This window comes from Hyla sarda, chromosome 10, assembly GCF_029499605.1.
Source record: "Hyla sarda isolate aHylSar1 chromosome 10, aHylSar1.hap1, whole genome shotgun sequence".
Taxonomy (NCBI): domain Eukaryota; kingdom Metazoa; phylum Chordata; class Amphibia; order Anura; family Hylidae; genus Hyla; species Hyla sarda.
Window position 1 is genome coordinate 2,859,421 of NC_079198.1, and position 27,176 is coordinate 2,886,596.

Sequence of the window (27,176 nt, forward strand, 5' to 3'; positions counted from 1 at the left end):
AAAGCTATAGAGAAAAATGTAAAATATGTAAAAAAAAAAAAAAATACAGATAAAAGCCACAAAAATAGAGCCAGAAAGACTCATTGCCAAAGAGAGTAAAACTAACTCCAAAATGTTCTTTAACTATATAAATAGCAAAAAGGTTAAAAATAAAAAAGTGTAGGCCCTTTAAAAAAATGAAGAAGAAATTATAGAAGGGCATCAGGAAAAAGCAAATATATTAAATAAATTATTCACTGTATTCACAGAGGAAAATGAAATGTCAGGTGAAATACAGCGAGATAAGGTAAACTCCCCAGTACAGATCACCTGCCTAACCCAGGAAGAAGTACGGGTCACCTGTCTAACCCAGGAAGAAGTACAGTGCAGCCTACAAAAAAATCAAAATAGATTTTGGCATTCACCCCCATGTTCTAAAGGAATTAATTAATGTAATAGACAGACCCCTATTTTTACTATTCAGGGACTCTATAGTGACAAGGACTGTTCCCCAGGACTGGCGCATGGCAAATGTGGTGCCAATATTTAAAAAGGGATCAAAAGGTGACCCTGGGAATTATAGGCCTGTAAGTTTAACCTCTGTTGTTTAACCTCCGCTGAGGAGGTGGTCATGGTGAACTCTGTAAAAGAATATAAAAGGGGTCTGGATGCATTTTTGGAGAATGATAACATTACAGGTTATGTATAATAGATATATAGGGACAGAAGATTGATCCAGGGATTTATTCTGAGGCCTTATTTGGAATTGGGAAGGAATTTTTACCTCTAGTATGAGGGTTTTTGCCTCCTCTGGATCAACTCAGTAGGGACTCATTAGGGTTATAGGTTGTACTTGATGGACTCTGGTCTTTTTTCAACCTCGAGAACTATGTTATGTTACAATATTAGCCCCCCCCCCCCCCCCCCCCCCGGCGTGGTCTCTGTACAAGATCAATTACCTGGAACCATAATTGGGAAATATTGTGACCCATTCTATCAAAATGGTACGGGATAGGAAAAAGTAGGTTTTTGCAGCGGATCGAGGATTTATGTTGATTTATGTGGTCTCCTACATGCTGGGTGGTCTCCCCAACCTATAGGAGACTGCATGAACACTTGATGGAATATATAACATTTCTTGAGTCACAGGTATAGAAAGACTTGATCTTAATGTTTTCACCACTATGGGGATGTTGAAGAGTGTCTCCCTTGATTATGGGGCCCTTGCTTCCTCCAGTACTCTCTCTGGGTATCCCCACTCCCTGAATTTATTCTCTAGGTCATTCAGTCTCATTTTCCTCTTAACTGGATCACTGACGATTCTCTCCACCCTCTGTCGTTGCGCTCTTGGAAGTGACTGTTTCACAGCTCTAAGGTGTGAGCTGGTAAAATGCAGAAGACTATTGCGGTTAATAGACTTTCTGTAGAGGTCTGTTTCCAGACCCCCAATCTTGTTTTTTTAAGACTAGAGTGTCCAGGATACTGATATTAGTCTGATTGCAAGACATAGTGAATCGTAGCTCACTCCTGATACTGTTCACATACTGTATGAATTCATGTAAGATTGAAAGTGGCCCCTCCCACACACAAAAAATATTGACCATATACCTTTTCCAAGACATAACATGTCTGCGGAAAAGATCATTGGTGTAAATATGGGTCTCCTCAAAGTGTACCATATACCCATTAGAGTAGGGAGGCCACATTCACCCCCATTGCCTATCCACGTTGCTGCAGGTAGAAAGGGTCACCGTACATAAAATAGTTTTCAAACAGTACTAGACTAAGTAGTCCCATCAGGAACTCCTTTTGTCTATCACTATGTACTTTGACCTAGCAGCCATTCTGTGGACTCCATGCCTCTCCCATGCTCAATGGATGTGTAGTGGCTTACAACATCGATAGTGACAAGCCATGTGTCACCTGAAATATCATGGATCTCTTTCAATACATTAAGGAAATGGGAGGTATCTAGCAGAAAAGCCTCTGTATTATTCACCAATGAAGTGAAACATTTCTCGAGGGTTACAGACAGTGGTGAGAGTATGGAGTCCACAGAGGCTACAATAGGTCCTCCCGGGGGGGTGACTGGATCTTTATGGAACTTGATCTTTCTGAATCATTGTTAAGAGATGTCGGCATTTTAGTATCAATCACCCCCTGTTCCAATGATGCATTAAGAAAAGAAACAACCCTTTGTCTAATTTCAGGTAAGTGATCCCTGGGTAATTTTTTAATAGGTCACAATGTCAGAAAGCTTTCTTTCAATTTCCCGTTTGCACATTGACGTGTCCATCATTACCAGTGAGCCCCCGTTATCGCAGGTTCGATTGTGATATTTTTGTTCCTTGACAGGGAATTCAGAGCTGAAGATTCACTGGTAGTGAGGTTCCTTTAGACATTAAAGTGTCCCTGTTTGATCTCCTTACCTAACGTTTGCACTTCACTCAACTAGGTGGACATATTTTTTAACTGGGTGGTTGGATTTAGGAGGGTTGAATTTACTTATAAATCTTAAACGCACAGAATCTAAGGTAATGCTATTAATGCTATGGGTAATGCTATTAATGCTAAAGGTAATGGCTTCCTTCCTACATATACGCGCATGTCTCACTGCTCAGGTAGATCAGTTGATGAAGGGCCACGAGCTGGCCGAAACATGTCCCGTGTGTCACTATTACATCTATGCTATTGATGTGCAATAAATAAACACTTGAGGTGATTAAGCATCCATTGTGAGTGATGAGATTCCTTTTACCTACCAAAGATGTCTACCTGTCCACGTGCACGACATTATTGAGATGAGCACCGACTCCTTCTACCTTACCTTACTATAAGACAGTGTGACAAATCTCCCCCAATGACTGCTCTCCGCTTCTCAGCTTAGTGGTCCCAATAGCAATGGAGGTCGGCCACACACAGCAGTCTATGGGGCACCCGGCCTTGCTACCACTACTATAAAAAGAAGGTGATTGTGAGCCATGGATGCATTACAGAGGAGAGGGGGTGCAGTTACTTTATATGCTAAGCATCATTTCCATACACATCCTCAACTCATATATGAATATTCACCAGTTGGTCATGTGACCCCCTCACAGCAGCATATATTTAAGCTCGCGGGGAGGACGGGGCTGTATTTGCCATCAAACAACAATCTCCATCGACTGCCAGGTAGTAAAATCTGCTTAATGAAAATCTGCGTCTAATTTTCCAGGTCTGATCTCCCCATAGACATTAAAGGTCATTTAATAACCACACATCACGTAGGAGCGGAGTGCTCTTCATTTACAGGAAATGCCTCCATTTGGCCGCTTTCTCCATAAACAGGATTATGTTCATTTTCTGCTTTTTGGAAATAATGATGTTTTTGCACTTGTTCACCTCACAGCCAGGATTAATCAAGACTGCAGAATAGATAACAGGTGGAAACATGCCCCCACTCGCTCAGCGCCCCAACTCCCTCAGCGCCCCAACTCCCTCAGTGCTCCCCACTCGCTCAGCGCCCCAACTCCCTCAGCATTCCCTCCTTCCAGCACCCCCATTCCCTCAGCGCCCCAACTCCCTCAGAGCTCCCCATTCCCTCAGTGCCCCAACTCCCTCAGCGCCCACACTCCCTCAGCGCTCCCCATTCCCTCAGTGCTCCCCATTCCCTCAGTGCTCCCCACTCGCTCAGCGCCCCAACTCCCTCAGCGCTCCCCATTCCCTCAGTGCCCCAACTTCCTCAGTGCTCCCCATTCCCTCAGTGCTCCCCACTCGCTCAGCGCCCCAACTCCCTCAGCATTCCCTCCTTCCAGCACCCCCATTCCCTCAGCGCCCCAACTACCTCAGAGCTCCCCATTCCCTCAGTGTCCATACTCCCTCAGCGCTCCCCATTCCCTCAGTGCCCCAACTCCCTCAGCGCTCACCATTCCCTCAGCGCTCACCATTCCCTATGTGCCCCAACTCCCTCAGCGCTCCCCATTCCCTCAGTGCCCCAACTACCTCAGCGCTCCCCATTCCCTCAGTGCCCCAACTCCCTCAGTGCTCCCCATTCCCTCAGTGCCCAAACTCTCTCAGCGCTCCCCACTCTCTCAGCGCCCCAACTCTCAGCGCTCCCCACTCCCTCAGCGCCCCAACTCTCTCAGCGCTCCCCACTCCCTCAGCGCTCACCATTCCCTCAGCGCCCCAACTCCCTCAGCGCTCCCCACTCCCTCAGCATCCCCTCCTTCCAGCACCCCTATTCCCTCAGCGCCCCCCAATCCCTCAGCGCCCAAACTCCCTCAGCGCTCCCCACTCCCTCAGCATCCCCTCCTTCCAGCACCCCCACTTCCTCACCACCCCCATTCCTTCAGCGCCCCCACTCCCCTCTCCTGGCCCCCTCACCTCCCAGCATCCCTACTCCCTCAGTGTCTCCACTCCCTTAACACCCACCCTCCCAGCACTCCCACTCCGTCAGTGCACCCTCTCACAGCCCCCATTCCCTCAGAACCCCCACTCCCCCTCTGCCTACCCACACAAATACAATTGACTTGTTCCTTAGCTTCCATGTTTGCCTTTCGGTGCTGCTGAGCTCTGGAAGTGGGCAAAATCAGTCTCCCACACCCTCTGGCAGCTGACAGTATAGACAAATATTATTGAATCTTCTCAGCTATACTGACATGTTACTACAGAGGCTCTGCTCCTTCTCTGACAAGCAGAAATCTACAATCTGTCCTGTAGTAAAAAAAAAGTTTACAATGGAGAGACCCAGCATTGAGGAAAGTGACTGAGCATGTGTGTCCTCCAGCACTCAGCTCATCAGATGGAAGGGACAGAGACTGAGCATGTGTGTCCTCCAGCACTCAGCCCATCAGGTGTATGTAGATAGTGACTAAGCATGTGTGTCCTCCAGCATTCAGCTCATCAGATGGATGGGGACAGTGACTGAGCATGTGTGTCCTCAACACTCAGCTCATTAGGTGGAGGGGATAGTGACTGAGCATGTGTCCTCAGCACTCAGCTCATTAGGTGGATGGAGACACTGACTGAGCATGTGTGCCCTCCAGCACTCAACCCATCAGTTGGATGGAGACAGTGACTGAGCATGTGTTTCCTCCAACATTCAGCTCATCAGATATAAGGGTCAGTGACTGTGCATGTGTGTCCTCCAGCACTCAGCACAATAGGTGGATGGAGACAGGTGGACAGGGATAGTGACTGAGCACGTGTGTCCTCCAGTACTTAGCTCGTTAGATGGAAGGGACAGTGACTGAGCATGTGTGTCTTCCAGCATTCAGTTGTAATGACCGTTTTTCTGTTTTTGCATTTTTCCATTTTAGGCCTTGTTCAGACCTTGTTTTTCATGCATTTTCTGTTTATGTGCTTTCCAGGCATGGATGAGTTAATCATTTCACCCAATTGCAATGCGGGTGTGTCTATATATCTCCAGCTCAGTCTAGGTTCTGAGCTGGTGATTGACTTGTTGCTACTATGCTGTCTGTTTGTGCATACATGCTGCTATGAAGTCTGTTGCAATACACTTTGTCTGCTATGATGTTTGTGCAATATACTTCCTAGTCTGATTTTGCATGCACCTTTATTTATCTTGTATATTTATCTGAGTTTTTAGCCATGGTTAATTAGTCTTGTTTAGTAGATTTTAGTCTGTGTTTCATTAGTCGTTTTTAGGATTGTATTTCCGTTCTGCTAAGTCGCTGATCCCACTGTAAGTTTTCTTGTATCATTTTATGAAGACATCCCAGTGACCTTATTTGGGACTCTGGGGAATTGAGTTTTAGTACAAGATATCTCCGTGCTCCATGGTGGACTCTGGGAGATTGAGTTTAGTATATAAAGACATTCCCGTGTTTTCTTGAGGTTTTCTGGGGGATTGAGTTTTTATTCCTGTTTGTTCCTGGAGTCTATGTTGACTCATCCGTTTCCAAGTCTTGTGTTCTGAACCTAATCTGTTTGTTAGCTATCTGTGTTCATTGTGAACAGTGTTCTATATTTATATCTTGTTTGGGTGATCTGATCTTTGTCCTTTTGCACTTGTATCTGTTTGTGAACAGTGTCCTATGTTCCAGATCAGTTTGCCTGTTTAGATTCTGCCCTGTTAGTTTTTTTATCCTGTCTGGTTTATCTGGCTGTCTAGTAGTTTTCCGTTTCTGGCCTGTGACCGACTATGTATTTAATTAGTTTTTACGCCACTACACTGTAGCACAGGCAGGAACGGCTCCAAGTTGTCGATTCACCGTTTAGAGTGTATCAGCAAGTAGGCATGGAGAATGTTTTTAGGGTCAGTGTAGCGCTCACTCTTCCTGTCCCCCAGTCGGTCATGACATCAGCTCATTAGGTGGAGAGGGACAATGACTGAGCATGTGTGTCCTCCAGCATTCAGCTCATTATGAGGAGAAGGATAGTGACTGAGCATGTGTGTCCTCCAGCATTCAGCCCATCAGGTGGAGGAAACTGTGACTGAGCATGTGTGTCCTCAGCATATTATATGGAGGAGACAGTAACTAAGCATGTGTGTCCTCCAGCATTAAGCTTTTTAGATGGTTGAGGACAGTGACTAAGCATGTGTCCTCAGCATATTAGATGGAGAAGACAGTAACTGAGCATGTGTGTCACCCAGCATTCAGCTCATCAGGAGGAGAGGACAGTGACTGAGCATGTGTGTCCTCCAGCATTCAGCTCATCAGGAGGAGAGGACAGTGACTGAGCATGTGTGTCCTCCAGCATTCAGCTAATCAGATGGAGCAGACAGTAACTGAGCATTTATGTCCTCCAGCATTCAGCTCATCAAGTGGATACAATGTATCAGTGCATGGGAAATTTATAATTATGAAGTCCATGTTGTTTACACTATTAGGGCTGTACAAGACGTTCCCATTCACTAAAAGCAAGCGAAGATCTGTATAAGAAGCATTAAACCATCTGATAGTGACTGGGCCAGCAGCACATGAAGCAGAGATAATTCTATATTACAGATATAGTTATAGCCGAAGCCTCTGGATAGTTCAGGAGCAGAACAGGAAATGGTGAATTGAATGGAAAAGATTTGTTTCATTTTCTCTTCCAGTCCAGTGCACGGGGCCGATCTGCTCCTTAATTCCATCTTGTATTACACCAGGGTGCGGAGGACTCCACATCACATGGCCGGAGATCTTATCTGAGGATGATCTGCGGCACAAAATATCATTACATCCAGCACTGGAGAGCGACGCATTACAGCTGAATGATGGGGAGGGGGGGGGTCACTCTCTATAGCACTGAACTCTGACATACATATATGTCACTCTCTATAGCACTGAACTCTCAGTTACATATATGTCACTCTCTATAGCACTAAATCCTCAGTTACATATATGTCACTCTCTATAGCATTGAACTCTCACATACATATATGTCACTCTCTATAGCACTGAACTCTCAGTTACATATATGTCACTCTCTATAGCACCGAACTCTCACTTACATAGATGTCACTCTCTATAGCACTGAACTCTCACATACATATAGGTCACCCTCTATAGCACTGAACTCTCAGTTACATATATGTCACTCTCTATAGTGCTGAACTCTCAGTTACATATATGTCACTCTCTATGGCACTGAACTCTGTTACATATATGTCGCTCTCTATAGTGCTCAACTCTCAGTTACATATATGTCGCTCTCTATAGTGCTGAACTCTCAGTTACATATACGTCACTCTCTATAGTGCTGAACTCTCCGTTACATATATGTCACTCTCTATAGTGCTCAACTCTCCGTTACATATATGTCACTCTATAGCGCTGAACTCTCAGTTACATATATTTCACTCTCTATAGCGCTGAACTCTCAGTTACATATATTTCACTCTCTATAGCACTGAACTCTCAGTTACATATATTTCACTCTCTATAGTGCTGAACTCTCCGTTACATATACGTCACTCTCTATAGTGCTGAACTCTCCGTTACATATATGTCACTCTATAGCGCTGAACTCTCAGTTACATATATTTCACTCTCTATAGTGCTGAACTCTCCGTTACATATATGTCACTCTCTATAGTGCTGAACTCTCCGTTACATATATGTCACTCTCTATAGCACTGAACTCAGTTACATATATGTCACTCTCTATAGTGCTGAACTCTGTTACATATATGTCACTCTCTATAGTACTGAACTCTCAGTTATATATATGTCACTCTCTATAGCACTGAACTCTCAGTTACATATACGTCACTCTCTATAGTGCTGAAAGCTCAGTTACATATATGTCACTCTCTATAGCACTGAACTCTCAGTTACATATATGTCACTCTCTATAGTGCTGAACACTCCGTTACATATATGTCACTCTCTATAGTGCTGAACTCTCCATTACATATATGTCACTCTATAGTACTGAACTCTCAGTTATATATACGTCACTCTCTATAGCACTGAACTCTCAGTTACATATATGTCACTCTCTATAGCAATGAAATCTCAGTTACATATATATCACTCTCTATAGTGCTGAACTCTCAGTTATATATATGTCACTCTCTATAGCACTGAACTCTCAGTTACATATATGTCACTCTCTATAGTGCTGAACTCTCAGTTATATATATGTCACTCTCTATAGCACTGAACTCTCAGTTACATATATGTCACTCTCTATAGTGCTGAACTCAGTTACATATACGTCCTTCTCCACGGTTCTGAACTCTGTTACATATATGTCACTCTCCATGGTTCTGAACTCAGTTATATATACGTCCTTCTCCACGGTTCTGAACTCTGTTACATATATGTCACTCTCCATGGTTCTGAACTCTGTTACATATATGTCACTCTCCATGGTTCTGAACTCTCAGTTATATATATGTCACTCTCCATGGTTCTGAACTCTCAGTTACATATACATCCTTCTCCATGGTTCCGAACTTTTAGCTACATAGATAACATTCTGTATGGTGCCTAATAGATTTGGCGCAGTTCACTTATTTCTTTTGACTGGCGTATAAATGGCTATTCTTAACAAATGTTGCCAAGGTCTGTTAGAGTCTCTGAGCTTCTCATTACGCGGTGGTTACATTTTATCTACATACAATCCTTTTAAATGGCTCAAACTTTTCTCTTCTCAGCTCTAGGGTCGTAGAAATCATTCACGTATTTGCAGCAGAAAGCGACCCCTCCTGTGGCCATCCAGCATGCACGCCACCATGCCCCCAGGCCTCTAATTCTGAGAGTAAAGCTGTGTCAGGCGCGGTGAGTTATGGCGCAGAGCTGGTATCGAGTAGATCTACAGGAGCAGGGTTAGCAATAAAGAAATGACTTCCTGAAGTTGAGTTTGTTATGACAGTATAAATCTCTCCTGCAGCCATAAAGCAGCTCTCAGTTCACATTATCCGGCACTGTCCGCTGATTCCGCCGCTGTCCCCAGCTCCTTCGATGCTATTTTGCAAAACTCTTAGCTCCAAAGGTTTAATAGGTTTTAAGCGTTCTCCGAAGACCTCGTCGGCTCGGCGCTGTCTGCCACCGTATAGTAACCAAATGAGACAAGGCAATTTATGACACCAGCTGTCTCTGTCAAAACTCCAGCTCCCAAATAGGCTTTAGGAGAGCAAATTATCACTCACGGCAGCCTTTCTGCGACATTCGGCTGCGGCGCGGCGTGGCGAAGAGCTGTAAAGGGAGGTAGGGGGTTATAACAGGAGGTGTCCCCGGATTCTTCTGAGACGTGAAAAGGTCACAGAATGACTGGAAATGGCCACTTGTCAGGGATGGGTTTTATGGCACCGGTGATAAATAATAGATGTCACCTTCTGCAGCCTCAGGGGCCAATTCCACATCCTAACACATCTCCTTGACTACACAGCGATCCTTCATCTGGTAATTCCGACTCTCTTCCTGGTGTCACCTCGCCGGATTCTCACCTTGTGTTATTCAGGATTTTAAGATGTAAAATCTAATTCTCTATCCGCGCCTGTCCGCCTGCGATGATGGAATAATCCTGGTGTGGACCCCCTTATACTAATGAATGGCATCTCCTGCCCTGGGACTGTCCTCACCGGGGGTCACCGAGCCCCCATCTGCCCGGCAGCCCATATCATTTACATTCTTCTTCATACAAGAGCTCACGACTTTCAGCAAAATAATGATCCCCTCAAGTCCTCTCCCTGCAGAACGGAAAGGAGACGGACGCTCCTCAGTGTGACAGCTCCGGTTTATTGCTGTGAGTTGTGTCTCAGCGCTACTGAAATAAAGATGAAGACGAGAGGTCCGAGAGACCCCGAACCAGTAAACCAGCGGTCTTCAAACTGTGACCCTCCAGCTGTTGCTAAACTACAACTCCCAGCATGCCCGGACAGCCAACGGCTGTCCGGGCATGCTGGGAATTGTAGTTTTGCAACATCTGGAGGGCCACAGTTTGAAGACCAGTGCAGTAAACTATCCCCCCGCTGTGACAGTCTGACTCCCCTCTTCCCTATATTCTGGAGCTGTGTTCCCTAACTGTATAATTTTCCCGCAATATATAGGACCCCCTTGTGGGTAATTCGCTCCCTATATATAAGGACACCCTGTAGTTAGTTTGCCTTCTGTAAGTATCTTTGCCCCTGTATAAAAGGACCCCCTGTGGTTAGCTTTCTCACTGTAGGTAGATTTTTCCTGCCAAGTAGAAAAATAGAAAATAAAACACATACTTACCTCTGTTCCATCGTAGTCATCGGCATCTTCTGCAGCTTCTTTTTGCAGCCAATAGAGGCCCCAGGACATTTCTACAGAACATGGTTGATGATTACATGGTGAACGTCTTAGAAGTGATGTCTCAGGCCTCTAGTGGCCGCAGGCAGCATCACTAGAGGCTGAAAGACCCTGGAGACCTCAGGGCTAGGAGACGCTAGGACCCCTGTACTAGTGTGCCCCATTACAATCTTCTTCACTCAACTAGTGCGGCACAATGGCTGGTAATCACTGTGCTAGATGCAAATCCAATTTTCATGTCCTATTAGGGGACCCCTGTTCAGGACCCTCATTATCCTAATGGAGCGTCACTCTGCATTACACAAACAATCAACTGATGTGAATAGACGCTGTGCAATGCTTCATTTCTCCTTTGGTGGCGCTGCAGGCAAAGGGAACACCAGATTACAGATGCACATGGAAACCACTCTGCGCGCCAGGCGGAGAGTAAAACAGGGAGGCGCATGTGAGCACTTAAATGCTTCGCCCCTTTTAATAAGCTCGACCTATCTAAAGCATCGTTGTGGTGAAAAGTACTTTCATAGCGATACAGTAGAGCGCATTAGGCTCTTTTACTCTCCTATCCAACTGTCTATTTATCTGCAGTCAGACTGGGTCCTGGAGCAGCAGACTATCACTCCTACATGTTTTCCATAGAGTTGTTCCTATCCACTAGCACAACCCTATAAGGTTAGTAGGCACTATTGGTAGGGTGGTGGGTATCCAACCATAGGAACTACTGCACAAGGGAGCAGGGGGAGAGTCTGTGACCATCCTATCATCAATAGACTTTTCAACAAGTAGGGACAGTCCAAAGCAGAGAATCTGTTTAACATGGGGCCACCATGAGCAGGGAAGATCCAGGGGAGCAGGAATAGAAGGGGGTGCAATACGTGCGTTAATAAACTTGGGTAAGGTACAGATACTGAGAGGTGCAGAACACTGGGAGGTAATGGAAGTCCTGGCCGCCTGGTTGGAGCTTTAGCTATAAAAGAGAAGCTGGGCAGGCTCCCGATGCCTCCGAGGGCTCCGTATTCGAAGCTTCTCAACTGTCCGACATTTCAAGCTGCCCGCACCATGACAGGAATAAAGAGTGGCTGCGGCGGACAGCACACCGGAAGGACAGAGCAGAACTGTGAGGGAGAGGAGCCACAGATGAGGTTTTCTGCTTGTTTTTTTTTTTTTTTTTTTCTTTTTCGATTTGGATTTGGGGGAACAGTATGAGGGCCAGAGGAGGTGAATCTATTATATGGGGACACAATGTAAGGGCCAGAGGAGGTGAATCTATTATATGGGGACACAATGTAAGGGCCAGAGGAGGTGAATCTATTATATGGGGACACAATGTAAGGGCCAGAGGAGGTGAATCTATTATATGGGGACACAATGTAAGGGCCAGAGGAGGACAAATACTTTATGGGGACACAATTTAAGGGCCAGAGGAGGCACATCTACTATATAGGGACACAATGTAAGGGCCAGAGGAGGCGCATCTACTATATGACTACACAATGTAAGGGCCAGATGAGGTGCATTTACTATATGGGGACACAATTTAAGGGCCAGAGGAGGACCATCTACTATATGGGGACATAATGTAAGGGCCAGAGGAGGTGTATCTATTTAATGGGGACACAATGTAAGGGGCAAAGGAGGCGCATCTATTATATGGGGACACAATGGCAGGGCCAGAAGAGGCCCATCTACTATATGGGGGCACAGTATGAGGGCCAAAAGGTGTCCATATATTATATGAGGACACAATGTAAGTGCCAGAGGAGGCCCATCTACTATATGGAGACACAAGGCCCATCTACTATACGAAGACACAATGTAAGGGCCAGAAGAGGTCCATCTACTATACGGAGACACAATGTAAGGGTCAGAAGAGGTCCATCTACTATGGGGGGGGGGGGGGGGGTATGAGGGCTAAAGGATGTCCATCTACTTTATGGAGACACAATATAATGGGCAGAGGAGGCCCATCTACTATATGGATACACAATGTAAGGGCCAGAAGAGGCCCATCTACTAAACGGAGACACAATGTAAGGGTCAGAAGAGGTCCATCTACTATAGGGGGGGGGGGGGGTATGAGGGCTAAAGGATGTTCATCTACTATATGGAGACACAATATAATGGGCAGAGGAGGCCCATCTACTATATGGATACACAATGTAAGGGCCAGAAGAGGCCCATCTACTAAACGGAGACACAATGTAAGGGTCAGAAGAGGTCCATCTACTATAGGGGGGGGGGGGGGGTATGAGGGCTAAAGGATGTCCATCTACTATATGGAGACACAATATAATGGGCAGAGGAGGCCCATCTACTATATGGATACACAATGTAAGGGCCAGAAGAGGCCCATCTACTATATGGGGGCACAGTATGAGGGCTAAAGGATGTCCATATATTATATGAGGACACAATGTAATGGGCCAGAGGAGGTGCATCTACTATACGGGGACACAATGTAAGGGCCAGAGGAGGTGCATCTACTATATGGGGACACAATGTAAGGGCCAGAGGAGGTGCATCTACTATACGGGGACACAATGTAAGGGCCAGAGGAGGTGCATCTACTATATGGGGACACAATGTAAGGGCCAGAGGAGGTGCATCTACTATATGGGGACACAATGTAAGGGCCAGAGGAGGTGCATCTACTATATGGGGACACAATGTAAGGGCCAGAGGAGGTGCATCTACTATATGGGGACACAATGTAAGGGCCAGAGGAGGTGCATCTACTATATGGGGACACAATGTAAGGGCCAGGAGGAGGTGCATCTAATATATGGGGACACAATGTAAGGGCCAGAAGAGGTACATCTACTATATGGGGGTACAGTATGAGGGCCAAAGGATGTCCATATATTATATGAGGACACAATTGTAAGTGCCAGAGGAGGCCATCTACCATACGGAGACACAATGTAAGGGGCAGAAGAGGCCCATTTACTATATGGGCGCACAGTATGGGGGCTAAAGGATGTCCATCTACTATATGGGGACACAATGTAAGGGCCCTAAATACTACTATATGGGGCACAGAGGGAGGAGCCCAACTACTATATAGGACACAGAGGGAGCCTAACATACGGAGGCACAGAGGGACCCGTCCCCAGGAAGCAGCAAGAGGACCGCAGCGGAGGACCGTGAGGCCGATACTGGAGCAACGGGAGAACGTAGGAAGGTGAGTTAAAGTTTATTTTGTTTATTTATACAGCCCAGGTACAGGAATATGTCAAATTCACGCAGTACAGATGTCCTTTAATATCCCCAAACAAAGAAGACGTCACCTGTGAGTCACTGGATGTAACTGTAATCACTTACATTGTGTATACATTGTGCAGTGTGGTAGTAATAGAACCACAAGCCTTGTGTATATGAATAACAGGTTGCACCCCAGGTGGATCACAGCCATCGTCATCCACCTGTATAGTCCGATGTGCGACATAACTGGTTGCTATTGGTAACGCCTCAGACTTTCCTTTGAAACGAAGTAAATCAGTGCCATTTTCCAGTCCTATTGAGATCCAAAAATACCCTCATAGCACGGACACTGGTTACCAAGCAACAGCACAGAAACGGCTAAATGTTTCCGATACTAAAGAGGATGATGGCTGGGCGGTGTATTTACCGTCACTCCACCGTGCAACAATGTATAGAGGATACAAAGTGTAACACAACAGCCTGTAATGTATAGATACAAAGTGTAACACAACAGTCTGCAATGTATAGATACAAAGTGTAACACAACAGCCTGCAAAGTGTAACACAACAGCCTGTAATGTATAGATACAAAGTGTAACACAACAGCCTGTAATGTATAGATACAAAGTGTAACACAACAGCCTGTAATGTATAGATACAAAGTGTAACACAAACGTCTGCAATGTATAGATACAAAGTGTAACACAACAGCCTGTAATGTATAGATACAAAGTGTAACACAAACGTCTGCAATGTATAGATACAAAGTGTAACACAACAGTCTGCAATGTATGGATACAAAGTGTAACACAACAGCCTGTAATGTATAGATACAAAGTGTAACACAAACGTCTGCAATGTATAGATACAAAGTGTAACACAACAGTCTGCAATGTATGGATACAAAGTGTAACACAACAGCCTGTAATGTATAGATACAAAGTGTAACACAAACGTCTGCAATGTATAGATACAAAGTGTAACACAACAGCCTGTAATGTATAGATACAAAGTGTAACACAAACGTCTGCAATGTATAGATACAAAGTGTAACACAACAGTCTGCAATATATAGATACAAAGTGTAACACAAACGTCTGCAATGTATAGATACAAAGTGTAACACAACAGCCTGCAATGTATAGATACAAAGTGTAACACAACAGCCTGTAATGTATAGATACAAAGTGTAACACAAACGTCTGCAATGTATAGATACAAAGTGTAACACAAACGTCTGCAATGTATAGATACAAAGTGTAACACAACAGTCTGCAATGTATGGATACAAAGTGTAACACAACAGCCTGTAATGTATAGATACAAAGTGTAACACAAACGTCTGCAATGTATAGATACAAAGTGTAACACAACAGTCTGCAATATATAGATACAAAGTGTAACACAACAGCCTGCAATGTATAGATACAAAGTGTAACACAACAGCCTGTAATGTATAGATACAAAGTGTAACACAACAGCCTGCAATGTATAGATACAAAGTGTAACACAACAGCCTGCAATGTATAGATACAAAGTGTAACACAACAGTCTGCAATATATAGATACAAAGTGTAACACAACAGCCTGTAATGTATAGATACAAAGTGTAACACAACAGCCTGTAATGTATAGATACAAAGTGTAACACAACAGTCTGCAATATATAGATACAAAGTGTAACACAACAGCCTGTAATGTATAGATACAAAGTGTAACACAACAGCCTGTAATGTATAGATACAAAGTGTAACACAACAGCCTGCAATGTATAGATACAAAGTGTAACACAAAAGCCTGTAATGTATAGATACAAAGTGTAACACAACAGCCTGCAATGTATAGATACAAAGTGTAACACAACAGCCTGTAATGTATAGATACAAAGTGTAACACAACAGTCTGCAATGTATAGATACAAAGTGTAACACAAACGTCTGCAATGTATAGATACAAAGTGTAACACAACAGTCTGCAATGTATAGATACAAAGTGTAACACAAACGTCTGCAATGTATAGATACAAAGTGTAACACAAACGTCTGCAATGTATAGATACAAAGTGTAACACAACAGTCTGCAATGTATAGATACAAAGTGTAACACAACAGCCTGTAATGTATAGATACAAAGTGTAACACAACAGCCTGTAATGTATAGATACAAAGTGTAACACAACAGCCTGCAATGTATAGATACAAAGTGTAACACAACAGCCTGCAATGTATAGATACAAAATGTAACACAACAGACTAATGTATAGAGATATAGGGAACAGTCTGTAATGTATAGAGATATAGGGAACAGACTAATGTATAGAGATATAGGGAACAGTCTGTAATGTATAGAGATATAGAGAACAGACTGTAATGTATAGAGATATAGAGAACAGACTGTAATGTATAGAGATATAGGGAACAGACTAATGTATAGAGATATAGGGAACAGACTGTAATGTATAGAGATATAGAGAACAGACTGTAATGTATAGAGATATAGGGAACAGACTGTAATGTATAGAGATATAGAGAACAGACTGTAATGTATAGAGATATAGAGAACAGACTGTAATGTATAGAGATATAGGGAACAGACTGTAATGTATAGAGATATAGAGAACAGACTGTAATGTATAGAGATATAGAGAACAGACTAATGTATAGAGATATAGGGAACAGACTGTAATGTATAGAGATATAGGGAACAGACTGTAATGTATAGAGATATAGGGAACAGTCTGTAATGTATAGAGATATAGGGAACAGACTAATGTATAGAGATATAGGGAACAGACTGTAATGTATAGAGATATAGGGAACAGTCTGTAATGTATATAGATGTAGGGAACAGTCTGTAATGTATAGAGATATAGGGAACAGACTGTAATGTATAGAGATATAGGGAACAGACTGTAATGTATAGAGATATAGGGAACAGTCTGTAATGTATAGAGATATAGGGAACAGACTAATGTATAGAGATATAGGGAACAGTCTGTAATGTATAGAGATATAGGGAACAGTCTGTAATGTATAGAGATATAGAGAACAGACTAATGTATAGAGATATAGGGAAAAGACTGTAATGTATAGAGATATAGAGAACAGACTATAATGTATAGAGATATAGAGAACAGACTGTAATGTATAGAGATATAGAGAACAGACTGTAATGTATAGAGATATAGGGAACAGACTGTAATGTATAGAGATATAGGGAAAAGACTGTAATGTATAGAGATATAGAGAACAGACTAATGTATAGAGATATAGAGAACAGACTGTAATGTATAGAGATATAGGGAACAGACTGTAATGTATAGAGATATAGAGAACAGACTAATGTATAGAGATATAGAGAACAGACTGTAATGTATAGAGATATAGGGAACAGACTGTAATGTATAGAGATATAGAGAACAGTCTGTAATGTATAGAGATATAGAACAGACTGTAATGTATAGAGATATAGAGAACAGTCTGTAATGTGTAGAGATATAGAGGACAGACTAATGTATAGAGATATAGGGAACAGTCTGTAATGTATAGAGATATAGAGAACAGACTGTAATGTATAGAGATAGAGAACAGTCTGTAATGTATAGAGATATAGGGAACAGTCTGTAATGTATAGAGATATAGGGAACAGACTGTAATGTATAGAGATATAGAGAACAGTCTGTAATGTATAGAGATATAGAGAACAGTCTGTAATGTATAGAGATAGAGAACAGACTGTAATGTATAGAGATATAGAGAACAGTCTGTAATGTATAGAGATATAGGGAACAGACTGTAATGTGTAGAGATAGAGAACAGACTGTAATGTATAGAGATATAGAGAACAGACTGTAATGTATAGAGATAGAGAACAGTCTGTAATGTATAGAGATATAGGGAACAGACTGTAATGTATAGAGATATAGGGAACAGACTAATGTATAGAGATATAGGGAACAGTCTGTAATGTATAGAGATATAGGGAACAGTCTGTAATGTATAGAGATATAGAGAACAGACTGTAATGTATAGAGATATAGAGAACAGACTGTAATGTATAGAGATATAGAGAACAGACTAATGTATAGAGATAGAGAACAGACTGTAATGTATAGAGATATAGGGAACAGTCTGTAATGTATAGAGATATAGGGAACAGTCTGTAATGTATAGAGATATAGGGAACAGTCTGTAATGTATAGAGATATAGGGAACAGTCTGTAATGTATAGAGATATAGAGAACAGACTGTAATGTATAGAGATATAGAGAACAGTCTGTAATGTATAGAGATATAGGGAACAGACTAATGTATAGAGATATAGAGAACAGTCTGTAATGTTTAGAGATGTAGGGAACAGTCTAATGTATAGAGATATAGAGAACAGTCTGTAATGTATAGAGATGTAGGGAACAGTCTAATGTATAGAGATATAGGGAACAGACTGTAATGTATAGAGATATAGGGAACAGTCTGTAATGTATAGAGATATAGAGAACAGACTAATGTATAGAGATATAGAGAACAGACTGTAATGTATAGAGATATAGAGAACAGACTGTAATGTATAGAGATATAGGGAACAGTCTGTAATGTATAGAGACATAGAGAACAGACTGTAATGTATATAGATGTAGGGAACAGTCTGTGATGTGAGGTATGAGTTGCCCATAGCAACCAATCAGATTGCTTCTTTCATTTTTAAAGAGGCCTCTGAAAAATGAAAGAAGTGATCTGATTGGTTGCTAGGGGCAACTCAGCAACTTTTCCTCTGGACGGGTTTTGATAAATCTCCCCCATTGTGTTGCCAATGCTGCGGCCTTCGTTCCATTTGCAGAATCCTGGGGACCGTATCTGCAGCACAGAGGAGCCGCTGCTCTAGAACGTTTTCTGCTGACATTTTGCAGCACGATTTAGCAGCCCTCACCCAGGGTGATGTTCTCGGGTAATTGTGCCCAGCGCCAGCTGGATCCCACATCTCTACATATTTCAAAATACCTTTCAGCTTCTTTGTTACTCGCAGAGCCGCGTATTCCACCCTCACAAACACGCATTAGCTGCTCATTCATTCGCTCTCTATTCAGCTGCGACAGGCTTTGGATTTGTGCCTGACTACAGTCCTGTCATGTGATCTGCCCAGTAAAATGTGGGCAAGTGACATCAAATTTACGCCCTGTGTATGGTAACAAATGCCAAAATGTCCGCGTGACGCCGTGTGCTGTGCAGCTGAATGTGGCGGGTGCTGAATAAGAGGAAAAGAGCAGAGAAGGGGAAGAGAACGAAAGTGTCATATAGCTCCTCTGCTACCATCAATGAACGAAATACATGTATGAGCCGCTATGGTCACTGTTAACAAGGTACAAATAAGATGGAATAAAAAGTAAATACATACATTACATTACTTATCCTGTATTATACTCCAGAGCTGTACTCACTATTCTGCTGGTGGGGTCACTGTGTACATACATTACATTACTTATCCTGTGCTGATCCTGAGTTATATCCTGTATTATACTCCAGAGCTGCACTCACTATTCTGCTGGTGGGGTCACTGTGTACATACATTACATTACTTATCCTGTGCTGATCCTGAATTATATCCTGTATTATACTCCAGAGCTGTACTCACTATTCTGCTGGTGAGGTCACTGTGTACATACATTACATTACTTATCCTGTGCTGATCCTGAGTTATATCCTGTATTATACTCCAGAGCTGTACTCACTATTCTGCTGGAGGGGTCACTGTGTACATACATTACATTACTTATCCTGTACTGATCCTGAGTTATATCCTGTATTATACTCCAGAGCTGCACTCACTATTCTGCTGGTGAGGTCACTGTGTACATACATTACATTACTTATCCTGTACTGATCCTGAGTTATATCCTGTATTATACTCCAGAGCTGTACTCACTATTCTGCTGGTGAGGTCACTGTGTAAATACATTACTTATCCTGTACTGATCCTGAGTTATATCCTGTATTATACCCCAGAGCTGTACTCACTATTCTGCTGGAGAGGTCACTGTGTACATACATTACTTATCCTGTGCTGATCCTGAGTTATATCCTGTATTATACTTCAGAGCTGTACTCACTATTCTGCTGGTGAGGTCACTGTGTACATACATTACATTACTTATCCTGTACTGATCCTGAGTTATATCCTGTATTATACTCCAGAGCTGTACTCACTATTCTGCTGGTGAGGTCACTGTATATACATTACATTACTTATCCTGTACTGATCCTGAGTTATATCCTGTATTATACTCCAGAGCTGCACTCACTATTCTGCTGGTGGGGTCACTGTGTACATACATTACATTACTTATCCTGTACTGATCCTGAGTTATATCCTGTATTATACTCCAGAGCTGTACTCACTATTCTGCTGGTGAGGTCACTGTGTACATACATTACATTACTTATCCTGTACTGATCCTGAGTTATATCCTGTATTATACTCCAGAGCTGTACTCACTATTCTGCTGGTGAGGTCACTGTGTACATACATTACATTACTTATCCTGTACTGATCCTGAGTTATATCCTGTATTATACCCCAGAGCTGTACTCACTATTCTGCTGGTGAGATCACTGTGTACATACATTACATTACTTATCCTGTGCTGATCCTGAGTTATATATCAGACAGGAGGCTCATATCTTATGCATTATTCTTTCTTTAATAATGCCCATAGCAGAATTTTCAGTAATCAATTCAATAAAAAGAAAAAACTACAACTCCCAGCAGTCCCAGGGCCACAGCGGCCACTCCCAGCCTTTAGCCACTATATATGGGACTGCCCAGTATGGATCCTCCTCTTTCTTTCTGCTCATGGCAGAGTTACACAGCTAAGTACTACTATATTATATGTATATGTATATTATCTTAGATATAGTATATAGGAGTTTTTATTCTTGGCCTGGTAGAGACTCTAAACCTCTACCGGCTGCATATTTATCTCTGTTTTTTCCTGTATGCTTGTTTTCGCACTATTTCTATTGTTTTCTCATTCTTCTGGGTTACCGGTCTCCATCGGTAATTCGCGCTGGCGCTGGGCGCTACCCGGTTTTTTCCCCCTTGGACCCGCTACTTTGTCCTATCCTGGTGTGCGCCATCTTCTGGCGACGCCATTTTCCTCCCCCTTTCTCCTTCCTCTTCCTTCTGCTGCGCTCTTTCGCGCGCGCGGGCTAGGGGCGGATCTTTTTCTCAGCGCGGGCCGCGTCTCTTCTCACGGCCTTTCTCTGAGATTGGGGCGTGCCCACCTGACGCGTCGGCTGGGCGGTCCCAACGCGATCCAATAGGGGCTCCAGGAGACGTAGTCTCGTGAGACTTCGTCCCTGGAGCCGCATATCCTAGGCTTCCCTCACACCGCAACGCCAGTGCAGTGCTTTCGGTGTTGGAGGTAGGAGCCTGGGCTAACTTATAAGGTCTAATAAGCGGAATTTATTCCGTTCCTAGTTATTTATTGTCTCTCTTGCTAGGCCCTTAGATTATAGATATATATTTATATATATATAAAGCCCAAACTTCTTTAAAAAAATCTGGAACAAACAAGATTTTTCCCCGGGCCGGCAGAAGTAGGGGCCGATCTGCCGGCCGCACTTCCACCTACAGACCCTATGTCAGAGCAACTGCTCCACCACAATACCCTCAGGCTCCCCCTCCATACACCGTGTCAGTGGCGCAACCAGCGCCATTTTTCCCACCCCGTGGTAGACCGTGGCGCGGACGTGGAAACAGAGGTTACCCCCGATCTCGTCCATATACCGGTAAGTTTTCCACGCACTCCACTTTCACACATACCTGTGGGGGGACGACTGATACATTTTACCCACGCTTGGTCTGCGATTACGGCAGACGCGTGGATACTAACGACAATAAAAGGTTTCCACATAGAACTTCTGTCCCTACCAGAAATGGGCGTGATTCCGCCCCCTATCAGATTTGCAGACCGCAACGTTGCTCTCATAGACAACGAAATAGAGGACCTAGTGTCCAAACAGGCAGTGGTGGAGGTCGACCCTTCTTCCCCGGGGTTTATCAGCAACCTCTTCCTTGTAAAAAAGAAAGGGGGCGGCTATCGCCCCGTGATAAATCTTCGAGACCTGAACCAGCATGTCGCTTATCGACATTTCAAGATGGAGGGCATACATTGCCTTCGAGACCTTCTTCAACCGGAGGACTGGTTGGTAAAGGTGGACTTAAAGGACGCCTATCTCACCGTTCCCATGCATCCTTCTTCACAACAACTTCTTCGCTTCCTATGGAGGGATCGAATGTGGCAGTTTACGTGCCTTCCGTTCGGTCTATCGTCCGCCCCGTGGTGTTTCACCAAACTCCTGAAACCGGTGGTGGCGTCCCTAAGAAGCAGGGGGGTGCGTCTGATCATTTATCTAGACGACCTCCTTATCATGACTCGCTCCAAAGCACAGGCCTACCAACACATGAGGTGGACGATATCTCTGTTGGAAGGGCTGGGATTCTTGATCAACCAAGAGAAATCGATTCTCATCCCAGCTCAAGAAATGGAATTTTTAGGCTTTTTGGTGGACACCAATCAGGCCGTTCTCCGTTTGCCCAGAGCAAAATTGGCCCTCATACGCAAGGAGATCAGAGCGGTGCTACGCAAAGGCTCCCTATCGCTGCGGGTACTTGCCCGGCTAGTGGGCCTTCTAGCAGCCTCCATTCAAGCCATATTTCCGGCCCCTCTCCATTACAGGGCCCTCCAGAGGCTCAAGATCCTTCATCTGCGTCAGGGTCTCAGATACGCAGACGAGGTGTCCCTCTCGGTAGAAGCCAAGGCAGAATTGCAGTGGTGGCTTCGCCATGCCGTCGAGTGGAACGGCAAAACAATTTTCAACTCTTGTCCGGACGCCATCATAGAGTCGGACGCAAGCCTGAGAGGCTGGGGCGCTCGCTTCGGCAACGCTTCTACTGGTGGGAGCTGGTCCGTCGAGGAATCTCTCCTACACATCAATGCATTGGAAATGCTGGCGGCGTTGTTCGCCATCCGGAGTTTTTTGCCAGAAACTTCCAATTGCTGCGTATTATTACGCATGGACAATATTGCAGCGGTGCAGTACATCAACCGCTTAGGGGGCACCAGGTCCAGGATCCTGGCGGATATTGCCAAGGATTTTTGGCACTTCTGCCTCTCCCGCAATATTATCCCTATGGCGGAGTACATCCCGGGGATTTCCAATACAGTAGCAGATTGGAATTCCCGCTATCTCTTGGATTCCAGCGACTGGCGGCTGGATCGTTTAGTTTTCCTGCAATTGGAACTGCTCTGGGGCCCATTGGGCGTAGATCTATTTGCGTCCCGCCTCAACCACCAGTTACCGCGATTCTTCAGCTGGAGGCCGGACCCGGAGGCGTCAGCAGTAGATGCCCTCCGACAATCTTGGACGGGGGAGACACACTATGCGTTTCCCCCGTTTTCGATGATCCCCAAAGTTCTCATACAGATAGCGAACCAGAAAGCTACGGTTGTGTTGATCACCCCCTGGTGGCCGATGCAACCATGGTTTCCGATTGCTCTGGAGATGGCAGTGGATTGCCCCAGACTGCTCCCTCTTTTTCCGCAGATCCTCGCCAATCCGACCAGGGGTCTCCACCCCCTGGTAGCGGACGGCAGCCTAACTCTCCTAGCATGGTTGGTTTCGGGGTGCCCGACACGGACCGCGACCTTTCGGAATCGGCTAGGAACCTCCTCGCCCTGGCCTGGGCCCCCGGGACTCGATCGGCATATCGATCAGCTTGGAGACTCTGGATACGTTGGTGTGATCAACGACAGGTTGATCCCGTACAAGCACCTGTAACAATAGTGGTAAATTATCTGGCGGACTCTTTTGAGTCTGGTAAGTCCTACAGTTCCATCAATGTGTACCGATCGGCCATTTCGGCTTACCATTGTCCGGTGGACGCTTTGCCAATTGGCAAACACCCCCTGGTATGTAGGCTCTTACGGGGCATTAAATTTAGGCGACCGCCCCGTCCTAGGTATCAGTCCACCTGGGATGTTTCCAGGTTGCTGGAAATGTTTGCCAGGTGGGAGGACAATGAGGCTTTGTCATTAAAGCTTTTGTCTTACAAACTTACGGTCCTTTTATGTCTGGTTTCCATTAAAAGAGTCTCAGACGTAAAGGCCCTAGACATCTCTAGGCGTCAATTTTCGCCTCAGGGGGTCAGGTTCTCAGTGGTCCGAAGGACAAAGACGGGTATTCATTCAGTTTTTTACCCTTATTTCCCCGCGCATCCTCGATTGTGCGTTGTGCGTTGCCTACAGGCTTATGATACGCAAACTTCCATCTTACGTTCTCCGGCCTTCTCTCAGCTCCTGGTTTCGTATGTCAGGCCTCACCATCCAGTCTCGTCTGCCACCCTTGCGCGGTGGGTACGCGCCACCATGGAAATGGCTGGTATAGCCGTTTCCCTCTTTGGAGCGCATTCTTCCAGAGGGGCGATGGCTACTAAGATAGTTACGTCGGGGGGCTCCCTCACTGACCTGTTGATGGCAGCGGATTGGTCGTCAGAGACCACGTTTCGCCGTTTTTACTTCAGACCGGAGGAACATGTCTCCATGTCGGTCTTATAATATGTTGGTCGGATAACTTATATATTTATTTTGTTCTTATAGTTAAGCTTTGAACTTGCATAAGATATGAGCCTCCTGTCTGATATATAAATCGAGATTTTCCTAGCTTGTGACGGAAAATATTAGTTATATGAAGACAGGAGGCGAGTATCTTCCCTCCCTTACCCAACCCTATTACGATTCTTTGTGTTTCCTTGCAGGATATTGAGCACGTTGAGTGTTTTCCGGAAGGAGGCTGACCTGTTTGTTGCAGACTGTTTGGGTTCTCTACAGTCCCCGTTGGGATGAAGTTCGGCTTTCGCTGGCCAGGTTATCCGGATTGTCTCCGAAAGCTACTGTGGTGGACCGGCTGGTCGTGGATTTGAGTGGCGATGGAGAAGTCCAGATGCAGTTTTGGGTTCCTGTGCGGCGGTGTTTCGCATCCAGAAAGAGGAGGATCCATACTGGGCAGTCCCATATATAGTGGCTAAAGGCTGGGAGTGGCCGCTGTGGCCCTGGGACTGCTGGGAGTTGTAGTTTTTTCTTTTTATTGAATTGATTACTGAAAATTCTGCTATGGGCATTATTAAAGAAAGAATAATGCATAAGATACTCGCCTCCTGTCTTCATATAACTAATATTTTCCGTCACAAGCTAGGAAAATCTCGATTTATATCCTGTATTATACCCCAGAGCTGTACTCACTATTCTGCTGGTGAGGTCACTGTGTACATACATTACATTACTTATCCTGTACTGATCCTGAGTTATATCCTGTATTATACTCCAGAGCTGCACTCACTATTCTGCTGGTGGGGTCACTGTGTACATACATTACATTACTTATCCTGTGCTGATCCTGAGTTATATCCTGTATTATACTCCAGAGCTGTACTCACTATTCTGCTGGTGAGGTCACTGTGTACATACATTACATTACTTATCCTGTACTGATTCTGAGATATATCCTGTATTATACTCCAAAGCTGCACTCACTATTCTGCTGGTGAGGTCACTGTGTACATACATTACATTACTTATCCTGTACTGATCCTGAGTTATATCCTGTATTATACCCCAGAGCTGTACTCACTATTCTGCTGGTGAGGTCACTGTGCACATAGATTACATTACTTATCCTGTACTGATCCTGAGTTATATCCTGTATTATACTCCAGAGCTGTACTCACTATTCTGCTGGTGAGGTCACTGTGTATATACATTACATTACTTATCCTGTACTGATCCTGAGTTATATCCTGTATTATACTCCAGAGCTGTACTCACTATTCTGCTGGTGAGGTCACTGTGTACATACATTACATTACTTATCCTGTACTGATCCTGAGTTACATCCTGTATTATACCCCAGAGCTGTACTCCCTATTCTGCTGGTGAGGTCACTGTGTACATACATTACATTACTAATCCTGTACTGATCCTGAGTTATATCCTGTATTATACTCCAGATCTGTACTCACTATTCTGCTGGTGAGGTCACTGAGTACATACATTACATTACTTATCCTGTACTGATTCTGAGTTATATCCTGTATTATACCCCAGAGCTGTACTCACTATTCTGCTGGTTGACAGACACCCCCTCCTATAATGCTGTTATTTTGTTGTAGATCACATGACTGGTGTAACATTTCAAACAGTTCTGGCTTTGTGAAGACAATCATTCAGTAGGGAATGCTGGAAGATTTTAGCCCCAAGAGTTGCAGAATTGTAAGTACAGCTCTGGAGTATAACACAAACTGTATTATACCGCACACCTGATGCACATTCTGTCATTACATAATAACGAGACCACAGCCGGTGACACCCAGGGACTGGAGGTGAGAGGTTCTGGTAGGGAGAACATAATGTCATTTTATGGTCATTGATTTTATATGATTTATTTTATTACCCATTAATGTTTATTGATTGAGGAGGCGGAAAACAAGAAGAAAGGTTTAGTCCCCAGGAGATTACAGCTCTGGAGGAGACGAGGAAGGAGAACGCTGCACAACGTCATAGGAGGTAAACGTAAAGTCATCGAGGATAAGGGTGAGGAGGAAGTCAATATAGTGGTGTTACATGGCGGGTCAAGGGAAGGTGGAGGTGTTATATGGTGGCACAGGAGAATGCAGTGGTTTTATATGGCGGCACAGGAGAAGGCAGTGGTTTTATATGGCGGCACAGGAGAAGGCAGTGGTTTTATATGGCGGCACAGGAGAAGGCGGCGGTTTTATATGGCGGCACAGGACAAGGCGGCGGTTTTATATGGCGGCACAGGACAAGGCGGCGGTTTTATATGGCGGCACAGGACAAGGCGGCGGTTTTATATGGCGGCACAGGAGAAGGCGGAGGTTTTATATGGCGGCACAGGAGAAGGCGGAGGTTTTATATGGCGGCACAGGAGAAGGCGGAGGTTTTATATGGTGGAACAGGAGAAGGCGTAATATGGCACCCCAGGAGAAGGTGGGGGTGTTATATGGTGGCACAGGAGAAGGTGGGGGTGTTATATGGTGGCACAGGAGAAGACGGGGGTCTTAAATGGTGGCACAGGAGAAGGTGGGGGTGTTAAATGGTGGCACAGGAGAAGGTGGGGGTGTTATATGGTGGCACAGGAGAAGGTGGGGGTGTTATATGGTGGCACAGGAGAAGGTGGGGGTGTTATATGGTGGCACAGGAGAAGGTGGGGGTGTTATATG

The 27,176-nt window shown here is 44.4% G+C and overlaps 1 protein-coding gene across 8 annotated transcripts in view; it reads right to left on the bottom strand.

Annotated features, from left to right (window-relative positions):
* Positions 1-27,176, bottom strand: part of IGSF21 (immunoglobin superfamily member 21) — a 443,107-nt gene that overhangs the window by 259,049 nt on the left and 156,882 nt on the right. The gene's annotated exons all lie outside the window — the stretch shown is intronic.